Source organism: Musca domestica, unplaced genomic scaffold (genome assembly GCF_030504385.1).
Source record: "Musca domestica strain aabys unplaced genomic scaffold, Musca_domestica.polishedcontigs.V.1.1 5, whole genome shotgun sequence".
In the NCBI taxonomy this organism is placed as follows: Eukaryota; Metazoa; Arthropoda; class Insecta; order Diptera; family Muscidae; genus Musca; species Musca domestica.
In genome coordinates this window covers 26,664,415-26,677,187 of record NW_026712346.1, presented here as the reverse complement: position 1 = coordinate 26,677,187, position 12,773 = coordinate 26,664,415, and the positions used below count along the sequence as shown (strand labels likewise).

The window sequence follows — 12,773 nt, the reverse complement described above, 5'->3', positions numbered from 1 at the left end:
TCTTTAAGTAATGCTGTTAGAAATGAAGTATCGATGTACAATTATAAGTCCCCTTTGGTGACATTTGCAGATCACCTGCAGATGGATCCACAATAAGTGAGGACAATATATGGCGACATCATAAATTCCTCAAATCACCAAATATTGGGGTAGGGTTAAGAAGGAGATCAAATCGCAAATCCGCGGATGGAATCGCGGAAACCGGATGGAATCCCTGACATCGTGTTAAGGAGGACCGATAGCCCTGCTTGGAAACATATTTCGATTATCTTTAACCATTGCATAAATTTGGGCTATTTTCCGGTTTCATGGAAAAGGGCAATAACAATACCCATCCTGAAACCTGGTTAGGACCCAACACATTACAATAACTATAGTCCAATTAGCTTACTCCCAGCTTTTGGGAAGCTTTTTGAATATTTTATACTTTTATACCTGAAAGCCAATTTGGCTTCAGGGGAGGCCACTCAACATCACAAGCCCTCATGGTCTTAGGGACCTTTGTGAGTAAAGCACTAAAAACCCGCCAGATCACGGTTAGTTTAGATTTTGCCAAAGCATTTGATAATGCTTGGCAAAATGCCATCATATATAAAATGAGAAGGCTACGCTCCGATTTTAATATATGTAGACTAGAGACTAGTTTCCTAGTAAATCGAAGTTTTGGGGTTAAAGTTGATGAAGACATTTCTTCAGAAAGGGCAGTAAATGTTGGGGTATCACAAGAGTCTCTCCTTGGACTTTTCCTTTTCAACATTTTTACTAGTGATGTACCACATGCGCCTGAAGGGCATTTGCTCCTGGCATATGCAGATGATATATTTACCGCTGCGGCCGGAGCACATGCGGGGAACACTAATGCACGTTTAAGTGCATATTTGGATCAGCTCTCCAAATATTTCCATACCTGGAAACGCACTTAAACGTAGACAAATGTGAAGCGATTACATTCAAGGGAAAGAAAAAATACTTATACCGCAGCGCCAGGCAGTATGAGCCAAATCGTGTGGCTGGAGGGCAAAAAATTCGCAATTCGGACCTGATCAAATATGTGGGCCTTATTTTGCATAGCAACTTCGAGATTGTTAGGCATATTGACTACAAACTAAGAAAAGTCAGGTGTATATATTGGGCCTACCAACGTGCTATAAATGCTACTAGAGGGCTGATTGTTAAGGTTAGATTACTTATCTACAAACAGATAAAAAGGCCTCTGATTGCATATGCTTTTCCTCTTTGGTTTGGAATATCTTCCAGCCAAATGGAAAGACTCCGCATTTGGAAAAGGCGAATATTAAGTTTCTGTATAAGGTGAATCCAGGGTGAAGATGGTACCTGGCGTTTGCCTGCCAACAGGACAATTTACGAATCGATCGACTTTAGCCTTATAGATAAATTTCTTATGGCTAGCGCTCTAAACTCCCTAGACAGAGCTGCAGCCGTCGACAATAGATTAGTGAGAGACAGCATTGTGCACGAAACAGACATACACAGGCTAGTTCGGACCAATTAAAGGCCACCGAGCAGTTCACTAACGATGAATGAAGAGGGTCTTCTCTACAGAGAAGACCAACTTCTCTTCTATCATCGAAGGTTTGGGACGCTCGCGTTAGAAAACCCCGTCTACCAGGTATCGCAGTAGCCGGTGTAGCACCCATTGTATATATTGTAAATAGTAGATTAGTTATTAGATTAAGTAGTTATAAGTAGATTTAACTTTAGAAAGTAAGCATAGTTAAGAGTAGATTAAACTAGATTTAAGAATTATAAAATTAAAAAGTAAGGGACTCCAGTCTTTTAAACATCGTTAATAAAAATAAAAGCTATTTAAAAGATTTTTTTACGAAAAAATAAAAAATATTTTTTAAATTAAAAACATATATAAAAAGGTTGGACAATGCCAACAACACGCGGTGTTCCCAAGCGGTCCCCCATCTAAGTACTAACCGCTCCCGACGCTTCTTAATTTCGGTGATCGGACGAGAACCGATGTACTCAGCGTGATATTGTCATTGGCAAAGAAGCATAGTTTACTTTGCTTCACATGCCTAACAGTGAATGCTATATTAAGATAACGTATTTTAAGTGTTGAACATACACACGAACGAAAAAGGGATTGTATGCTTGTTTCGATTAAGGGAAATAAACAGTTTTCTTACAAGTATGAAATAAAAATATTTCAAAGATGAACCTTAAAATGATTTTAAAACAACTTTAAAGCAAATACTAGATGCGCATAAGTATGTTTTATACTTTATTTTTCAAAATAGAGAAAGAAAATCTTCTATTATTATTTTTAAACCATAAAAGAAAGGATATTTTACAACGTTCAAAAATATGTTTAGCTGAAAATCAACACATTATATTCATTAGCTATTCAAAGTAACGTATACCTGCATACAAAAGGTTGCAGAATTTGCTTCAAAATAATAACAATTAAAAACAGAAAAAGAAATTTCACAAGCGATGTTTGGACTATTCTTAAGCCTGCAAATTAATGATTAATTTAAAAATTATTTTCATTGATGTAAATTCCCTTGTCTCAAGACAAAAAAGGTCATAATATTTATGACAACATAGAAGCGGCAGGATGGGCGGTGGCACTGCCATAATTATCAAAGAAACACTTAAGAGTGAGCGCATTGATATAGACATACAAAATATTGAAGCCACTGTAATAAAGGTAAGAAATATAAGCGGAGAAACTCTCTTTTTAGCATCATTATATCTTAGACCGCCAGATATATTATCAAAAAATTACTTGATTTATTTGGAACAAATGAAAGAATAATCGGAGCAGATCTTAATGTGAGGCATACGTTATGGAGTGATACAAAAGTAAACTCAAACGGTAGGGTACTTAATGATTGGCTACTTTCATCCCCTGATATCAATATTTTAAAAACTATTGGTCCAAGTCGAAAAACAAATAATTCTGAGTCATACATTGATTTTTTTATGACAACAACCGGAATTAACTTAATAGATCCAACAAAAACCTACACGGGATAATATACTATAGACTGTATCTCCGACCATGGGGGGTTATTTTTAGTCTCACTCTGTCTGATATCATTAATGAATTTCCTAAAAAAATTTTAATTTAAAAAAATGAAAATCAGAGACTATAATCGAGAATCGGATAGAATTCTCCCAGAACATAAACTACCTGCAAATAGAAATGCAACTGCAACAGAAATTGATCTATCAACAAATAGCATGACTGTGGCATTTCAAAATGCAATGAATAACCATATAGAAAAATATGCACCAAAAAGAGTTTCCTCCCAGAACTACCATCAGACATCTAATAGCACATAAAAAGAGGCTTCGTAGGAGATTGCATAGAACAACTAGCTCACAGGCATATATCATACAAAAAGCGGATATCAAAAACAAAGATATTATCATCAAACAAAGAATAGTTAAATTTGAAGAAGAACATTACACTAGATATCTGAATTCAATATCATGCAACGAAAATATGTTTAGGCAGGCCAAAGCATTTAGCGGACTAAATCACAAAAGTCACATATTTCAAATTTAACATACGAATGACCAGAGAATATGTTCTCAGCAGGAAATTGTAGAATTATTAGCCAATTCTTTCACAGAAACACAAGCTATTAAGAGTTATAATGACGACCAAATAATAAACAGCATTCAACTTGACAATGAAGCCATAGAACATTTTTCAGATCACTTTTTGGCTGATGGAAGCACAGGTCAGTCTAATACAAATAGACTCAGGCTTATCAAGCCCAACAATATTGGGTCAGTTCTTAAAAGATTAAATAACAAGAAAAGTTTCGGGGATGGAAAATCCCCAACTATGTTCTCAAAAGAACAAAATTTACTACTTGGGAATATTTCGCCTTGATATTTAATCATTGTATAAATATTGGATATTTCCCACAAAAATGGAAAACCTCTAAACTAATCCCAATACTTAAACCTGGGAAAGACCCTACAGATGTAGGCAGCTATCGTCCCATTTCATTATTACGTTCTTTCGGGAAACTATTTGAAATCTTTATACTAGAAAGAGTTAATATGCACATAGATGATAAAAACAAACTCAAAGATTTCCAATACGGGTTCAAAAGACAAACTTCTACCACTCATGCCCTAATGACATTAACTAATCAAATTTCCAGTGAACTAAATAAAAGAAAAGCCACCATAGCAGTTAGCCATGACTTCAGCAAGGCGTTTGACACTGTTTGGCAAGAAGGAATAGTGTACAAAATGCACAGGAAATATGAATTTAACAAAGAAACAACAAGACTTATTAAAAATTACTTTAATAATAGGTCATGTTTTGTGACACTAGATGACCACTGTTCAAATCTCCATACAATGAAGGCAGGGGTCCCACAAGGCTCCGTCCTGGGACCTGTTCTTTACAATCTGTTTATTGCAGATATACCTGAACCTTCAAGTGGAGAATTTCTGTAAATTTTCGCAGATGATATAATGATTGCATACATACACCATCGGGCAAAAACGGCACAAATAAAATTAAAAAACTACCTGCGTAAATTGACAAAATTCTTCAACAAATGCAAATTAAAACTAAACATAGATAAATGCAGGTCATTCATTTTTAAGGGTAGACCAGGATCTGTCTGCAGAAATGCGCGCAAGTTCATACCTACAATTAAATTTGAAAACACAATAATATTATTAAATACCTGGGCGTTGTATTGCAATCCGACATGCAATACACATGTCATGTACACCACGTCCTACAAAAAGGATATATATATATATATATATATATATATATATATATATATATATATATATATATATATATATATATATATATATATATATATATATATGTTATATATATTTATATGTTAGCCTACACAGAACAATAGGAAAAAGAGGCGGTCTCAACCTAAAAATTAAACTCCTCATATATAAACAATTGGTAAGACCAGCTATATCATACGCCTTTCCAATACGGTTCTCCATTTCCTCAGCACAAATGCAAAGAAAAAGAATATTGGAGAGGAAATTGTTTGTACACTGCCTAGGTCTGAAAACGTTCTTAAATGAAGAGGGTAGCTTAACAAAACCAAAATGTCGTAAATTATAGAAGAATATATAAATATATGACTAATATCACTATAAAGTATCTTGAGAAATGTACCAGTCATCCAAACCCCAATATATCACAATTAGTAATAACTGAAGAGGAACTCCTGAATATAAAGAGAAATGGACTTTACTTAACACTGCTATCTACATCATTAACACCGCACTACATCAAACAAATCAATTATTTGATAATGAAAATATGTTTATGTTCTACCATAGGAGGTATAAAATATACAATTTTGATAATACAGTATACATTACTATACAATAAAAGAAATACCAATGTATTAAATACCATGTGAATTACTATATAATTTTATTTGTTTTGTTTATTTATTTTACTGTTATTGTTTTTTTTAGTAGTTTAAGTAGTTTAAGAAAAAAAATAAACTCGTTGTTTCATCCCTTTTTTCCGAGGAAATCCACAAAAACTACTTCAACATAAGTAAACTAAAAGTTGGCTGGCCTTGCCTTATTTGATATAATAACAGTTAAATCTCTAGATAAACATTATATGTGTTAGAGTAAGTTTAAGATAATAGTCTGTAAGCAATTACTAAACTCTGTATGAAATTGAATATGGGTAATATAAATGAAATGAGTGTTGAACATATTCTGCTTTGAGCTCTTGGAGTGTGCAGACCGTCAGAGGATAGTGAAAAAGTGACTTGTGAAGTGAAAATAACTTGGAGTGTTTCAAACTAAGGATAAAAGCTCTAAGTTAAATAGTGAATCCCGTCGGCATTTGGATAAGTGGTTTGCCGTCGGGAAAACATAAAGTGGTGTGCCGTCGGCAATTTGTTAAATTTTTGCCGTCGGCTCTTGGCTTCATCCAGGTGGAGTGTCCGGTCACCATGGAAGTGTCCGTGGGTAGTGCCGTGCCGGGACCCTCTGTTGGTAATACAGTACCACATATCGATAATGCAGTATAAATGACCGAGGGTGTCGATAATACAGTATCGGAGTTGTACCATATGATAGTGCCATAAGATAATGTAGTTCCGGTCGGTAATACAGTTCAAACAACCGTCAATGCAGTTTCGGTCGGTTATACCGTCCTCTTCGCCGACCGTAATGTGACTGCGGTCGGTAATGCAGTACCACCCCAGCTGGCTACAGCGTTACCATTGGGTAAAGCCGTGCCCCTTGTCTGTGTGTCGGCTAATGGGAACATCACAGACGAAACCACTGACGTGACAGCTGTTGAAAAGCAGCGGAAACGCAAAAAAAAACGTGGTTCCCAAGACAGTGATTCACCATACGAATCACTCAAATTGGAGACCAAGGTCCGGCAGTTGGAGGTTCTACTCTCCAACATTATGGAGGACAACAAGGCCTTGTCAACGGAGTTAGCAGCTGTCAAGGCCAGACAAGAAGAGGCCGCTAGGCAACTGAATGTCGAGTTCCAGCGCGTCAATAACTGCAAAAGGATAATTGAAGCTTATGAAAAAATTCTCTATTAAATCTGGTGAGATATTGGAGAACTCACCAATTATCTTGGAAGATGCCTCTATGGAGGTTGAGCTGCTCACGCCGCCAGTGAGGCAGCCTCCGACCACACTGCCAGTGGCTCAGTTACAGGTGGAAGAAAGCCGGACTCCACTATAGGCAGTCAAAAAGCCCATTCTGCCTGGGAAGAAGGATGTCGAGGTCGCTGAAAAGCCTCGAAGGAAGAAAGAAGGTGCAGATCGTCAACGGCACCAAAGATGAGCCGATAGCAACAACATCAGCAACAGCAGTGACTAAAACAGCAGCCAAAACCAACAAGGACGCTACACCAGGCAATGCAATGCAGGCAAAAGTCGATACCACCAATTTCGACTTTTGACATTAACGTTAAGGGGGTTACGTACAACTTAATTGGACTGCTCGGACACGATAGGTTCGCTATAAAGTTAGTTAACTGCAAAATTAGCGCCTTTCACGTTATATCGTGGAAGACCACGAAAAGGGGAAGGCTTATTTTCTCAGATATCGCACGTAATTTTAAAATACGCCGCCTCTTCACTAGCGATGTCCATTTCAGTAAGGACAAAAGGAAAGGCCTAACGCAATGCCACAATTGCCAAAGACACTTTCATTTGTCGGCAAACTATGACATGCCATATTGCAGCGTTAAATGCACAGGGGACCATGGCCCAGGGAATTGCAAAATTCCCAAAGGTGTTAATAAGCCTACTATGGTTCCAGTGACTGATCCAGCCACTGGTAAGGTTACAATGCAACCGAACTATGTGTTCAAAAGCATTAATTGTAACCGTGGACACGCTGCAAATGCACGCGACTGACAAAATCGCCTGAATCTTTTGGCTAAATTAGCCGAAGATCAGGCTGCTAAAGCGGCTAAGTCTGCGCCAAACGGTTTCCCTATTAATAGTGGCAAGATACAACCTTCAGTATCGTATGCCTCTGTTACATCGGCAAAGACCACAGCCCCCAATATGACTTTAGGCCAACCACATAAAGCCAAAACTCCTTTGGGTCAACAGCCCAACTCCAATTTACCTTTGGACCAACAACCCAAAGCCAATATTGCTATGGGCCAAAAACCCAAATCCAATACTTCATGTTCAAGAGGGAGGATAGTTTTGGATTTCGTAATCAGCTGTTCTGATACAAATATAATACCAACAAATGGACATTCCAGAGTTATTCTTGGATCACAATCCTTTATTGACATCTGCTTAGCTTCATCTGGCATCCATGTGGATGATAATAGTGGGCTAGGAATTGCAACTTTAGATTGTAATTCTGACCACAGGGCTATAAAAATGACTGTTTACGGGAACGAACCGGAATTCAGACCAAGACGGACTTTCTTCGATTATAGAAGAATATACAGAAGACTATTTAACAGGTTATTGGCAGAAAGGCTTCCCATCTGCCAACTTTCTATAGATCGGAATGTTACTCATTCGGAAATTGATGCCTGCATCGATGCCACGAGCGAGGTTTTCCGATCCGCCATGGAGTCTGCTAATCCTCAAAATTTATTCTGGGAAAAAAGGATCCCGTAGACTTTCGCCTGAAATACTAGACCTAATCAGGCAAAAGAAAGTTCTACGGAGATTACATCGTACAGGAAACCCTGAAAGGTATTCAACTCTCAGGCCGGAAATCCGCAACGCCGCTAGAATTATCCAAGATGCGATTGCGGAATACGAGTCAGTTCAATGGATATGGTGAACGGTTGGGTTAAGGCCGCGGCGGGTATTAACTGTTTTGTCAAAATCCCAGATCTCATCAGCTATGATGGGGTCACGGCAGTCGTGTCTAGACATAAGGCTGACATGTTAGCGGATGTTGTTCAGGGACACTCCGATGCCGACGATACAAATTCTTTCAGTAATACTGTTAGAAATAATGTATCTATGTATAATGATACGTCCCTTTTAGTGACATTTGCAGATCACCTAACTGCAGATGGCTCCACAATAAGCGAGGACAATGTGTGGCGAAGAAGTAGATTTCCCAAAGCACCAAATATTGGGGCAGGGTTAAAAAGAAGAGCAAATCGCAAATTCGCGCGGCCTGACGGAATCCCTGACATATTGTTAAGGAGGACCGAATGCGCCATTTTGCCATTGCCATTATCTTCAAACCTGGGTTATTTTCCGGTTTCGTTTCGTGGAAAAGGGCAATTATAATACCCATCCTGAAACCTGGTAAGGACCCAACACAATGCAACAGTTACAGGCCAATTAGCTTACTCCCAACATTCGGGAAGCTTTTTATACCCTCCATCAAAAAAAGTATGGAGGGTATATTAAGTTCGTCATTCCGTTTGTAACTTATCGAAATAATCATTTTAGACCCAACAAAGTATATATATTCTTGATCAGCGTAAAATTCTAGGTCGATTTAGCCCTGTCCGTCCGTCCGTCCGTCTGTTGTATTCACGCTACAGTCTAAACGAATTAAGATAGGAAGCTAAAATTTTGCACAGATCTCTCTTCTGTCTGCAGGCAGGTCAAGTTCGAAGATGGGGTATATCGTCCACGATATCGTATAGCCCCCATATAACGGTACCCCCGATATTCGGTATTTTGATGATGTTAGCCACATTTTCCACGGAATTGTCTGAAAATCCACACAAGTAATTCCTTCGCGGTACGTTATACCTCGGCAGAGAATTATCTATATAGGTCCACAATATCGTATAGCCTCCATATAACGGTACTCCCCGGTATTTGTTATTTTGATGATTTTATCCAAATTTTTCCACGGAATTGTCAGAAAATCCACACAAGTAGTTCCTTGTGAGTACTTTACCTCCTGAGAGAGAATTGTCTATACAGGTCCACGATATCGTATATCCCCCATATAACGGTACCCCCCGATACTCGGTATTTTTATGATTTTACCCACAATTTTTATCGGAATTGTCTGAAAATCCACACAAGGTGTTCCTTGTGAGTACTTTACACGCAGACGTAGATTTGTCTTCATAGGTCCACAATATCGTAAATCCCCCTATATGTCGGCACCTTCCTATATTAGATATTTTAAAGATTTTAAAAGAATTTTTAATGGATTTTATATTTTGAAAATTTTCTAATACGTTCCAAATGGTGGAGCGTATTCAAAGTTCCGCCCGGCCAAACTTACTGCTTTTTTACTTGTTGAATATTTTATACTTTCTGAGATTAAGAAAATCTCAGAAGATAAGGAAGTATTACCTGACAGTCATTTTGGCTTCAAGGCAGAAGCTTTAGCCGATCAAGTTCAGGTAGTACCTAGACATTTGGATGACACGATGGACCATTCATTCCACAGCTTAGTTAATCGAGCTGCTCAAGTGATGAATGACCGGACACCTATTGTATTTTTCAGCCACTCGTTTACTGCAGACGGCTCCTCTATTCATGATGTCAATAAATGGGCAGATTCTGGCTTTTTTTCGCCCTGAAAATATCGGCAATGCGATTGCTTGCAGGAGGTGTAAGAAATCCAGTGGGATAGATAAAATCCCCGACATTGCCTGAATCTGGGTTATTTCCCCAAGGCATGGGAGGAGGCCATGCTGGTACCGATTCTAAAAAGAGATTCTCCTCCTGGGGTCTGTGGCAGCTACCGTCCAATTTCTATACACTCCGCTTCGAAAAACTATATGAATCATTCATACTTAAAAAAATTAGAGAAATTGTAGAGGACAAAAGAATTTTGAAGGACAATCAATTTGGGTTTCGTTGGGCACATTCAACTACCCACGCCTTGACTGTTTTCTCCTCTTTTGTAATTAAGGGTTTTGCCAAAAAAAAAGATACGGTACTATCGCGGTAAGTTTAGACATCTCCAAAGCTTTCGATACAGTATGGCATAATGGTCTACTGTATAAGATGAAACAGTTTGGGTTCGACGCTCAGACCTGCAGATTAGTGGCAAGCTTCCTCGCGGACAGACACTTCAAAGTTAAGGTTGTGATCAGCTCTCAAGCCGAAGACCTGTAAGAGCTGGGGTTTCTCAATGCTCTCTTTTAGGCCTCATGTTGTACAATATATTTGTTAGTGATCTGCCTGAGCCTCCCCGAGGTGGTTTGCTACTTTCCAATGATGACGATGTCATCTTAGCAATGTCTGGCCCAAGAGCTTTTACCTTGGGTCCTCGCATTAATGCCTATCTTGATGAAATTCAGGAGTTTTTTACTTTGTGGGGACTTAAATTTAATGTCGACAAGTGCGCAGCCATTGTCTTTAAAGGCAAATCAAAAGTTGTGTACCCAAATTTCAGATCTTATACACAGGTACTGAAAATTGGTGATGAGTTAATAAAGGTCAAGGACAAAATGAGGTACCTTGGAGTCATTTTCTGCCAACAACTTGAATTCATTAGGCATTGGGAAATTTACTTTGGATATCAAAGCATTCTAAAGCATAGTGGAGGTTTATCTAATAGAGTTAAATTACTATTATATAAACAGATAATAAGACCAGTATGGTGCACAATCTCGTCCGCCCAAATGAAGCGGCTTAGACGTTGGGAGAGGTCCATACTTAACTACTGCCTAGGTTTGAGACCAACCATTAGAGAGGATGGAACGTTTAAATATCCGTCTTGTAGGGTAACATAGATAGGATTGATCGGTTTCTCATGAGGGGGGCCTTAAACTTTATCGAGACGTCTAACCATATGGAAAACACACTGGTTCAAGAGTCCCTCGAATGTCATCTTAACTCCAATGACATCTAAGCTCACAGACACTTGCCTCCGGCTGTGTTGCCCAAATTAAATGAAGAGGGTCTCTTGTATAATAATGACAATAAACTTCTTTTTTATCATAGAAGATACAACAAAATGATCGTTTCTGACACTGTATATAAAACAAGTCAATAAATAAATCTGCATATATTTTTAGGTAGTGAAGTTTTAATTTTAAGTTTATTTAATAATTTTTAGCCCGTTTTTTTTAATTGAATTATTTTTGGGGCTTTTTATTTGATTGCATATTCTTTGAACTTATTTTTAGAAGATTGCTGCTGGTCAATCCACAGTTAAATTTTAAGTTAAGATATTTTAGTAGATGGCGTTTGTCATATTTTTCATTATATAATTAGTTTACAATAAGCCATTCTGTTTAATTTTTAAGAAATGTTATCAATAAATTGGCCTTAAGGCAAAAACGAAAAACGAGTGTTGAACATACACACGAAGGAATAAGGGATTGTATGCTTGTTTCGATTAAGGGAAATAAACAGTTTTCTTTCAAGTATGAAATAAAAATATTTCAAAGATGAACCTTAAAATGATTTTTAAAACAACTTTAAAGCAACTATTGGTTGCAAATAAGTATGTTTTATACTTTATTTTTCAAAATAGAGAAAATAACTCTTATTTTATTATTTTTAAATCATAAAAGAAAAGATATTTTACAACGTTCAAAAATATGTTTAGCTGAAAATCAATACATTATATTCATTAGCTATTCAATGCAACGTTAATTTTTTTGTTTTGAATTAAAAAAATAAAATAAAAGCTATTTAATTTTTTTTTTACGAAAAAATATATATATAAAAGTTGGGCAATGCCAACAACACTCGGTGTTCCCAAGCGGTCCCCCATTTAAGTACTAACCGCTCCCGACGCTGCTTAGTTTCGGTGATCGGACGAGAACCGATGTGGAGTGGAAATAACTTGGAGTGTTTCAAACTAGATGGACAAATTAGTTGAATTTGCCAATTCACAAAAAAATATATGTCCTTAATATGAATATGTATATTTGTTTGAATTAACATGAATTTTGATTATTATAATTTAACTATTATAAATCTATTGTGAATTATTAGAATAAGTGTAAAATGAATTGTATTGACCTACTGAATACTCTCGTTAAGTAGCCATTGATTTATCTTAACGAAAGTAGAATATCATTATCGTTGTTACTCAGTGCAGTCTTAACTCACTTTTTTCCTGACTCGCATCGGTAGGTATCTCTCCTCAATAAACCATTATCTGATACGTTTTGTAACGTTTAAGAAAATTTCTAATTGGTTTTATTTGTTTTCTTCTCTTTTCCTCCATTCCTCATTGGCTATGAGGAATAATTTCATCAAGCTAAACCCTAAATACTTACCTTCAGCGGAATCCAAACCTACCAACAAAGAGCTATCGTTTTTTACATGGTCCTTTCTCTGCCGTTTTTTTTTTTAACAACATCAGCAAAATAA

The 12,773-nt window shown here is 37.2% G+C and overlaps 1 pseudogene; it reads right to left on the bottom strand.

Annotated features, from left to right (window-relative positions):
- Nucleotides 1–1,898: 1,898 nt before the first annotated feature.
- LOC131805247 (5S ribosomal RNA) lies at nucleotides 1,899–2,017 on the bottom strand (annotated as a pseudogene).
- Nucleotides 2,018–12,773: the final 10,756 nt, after the last annotated feature.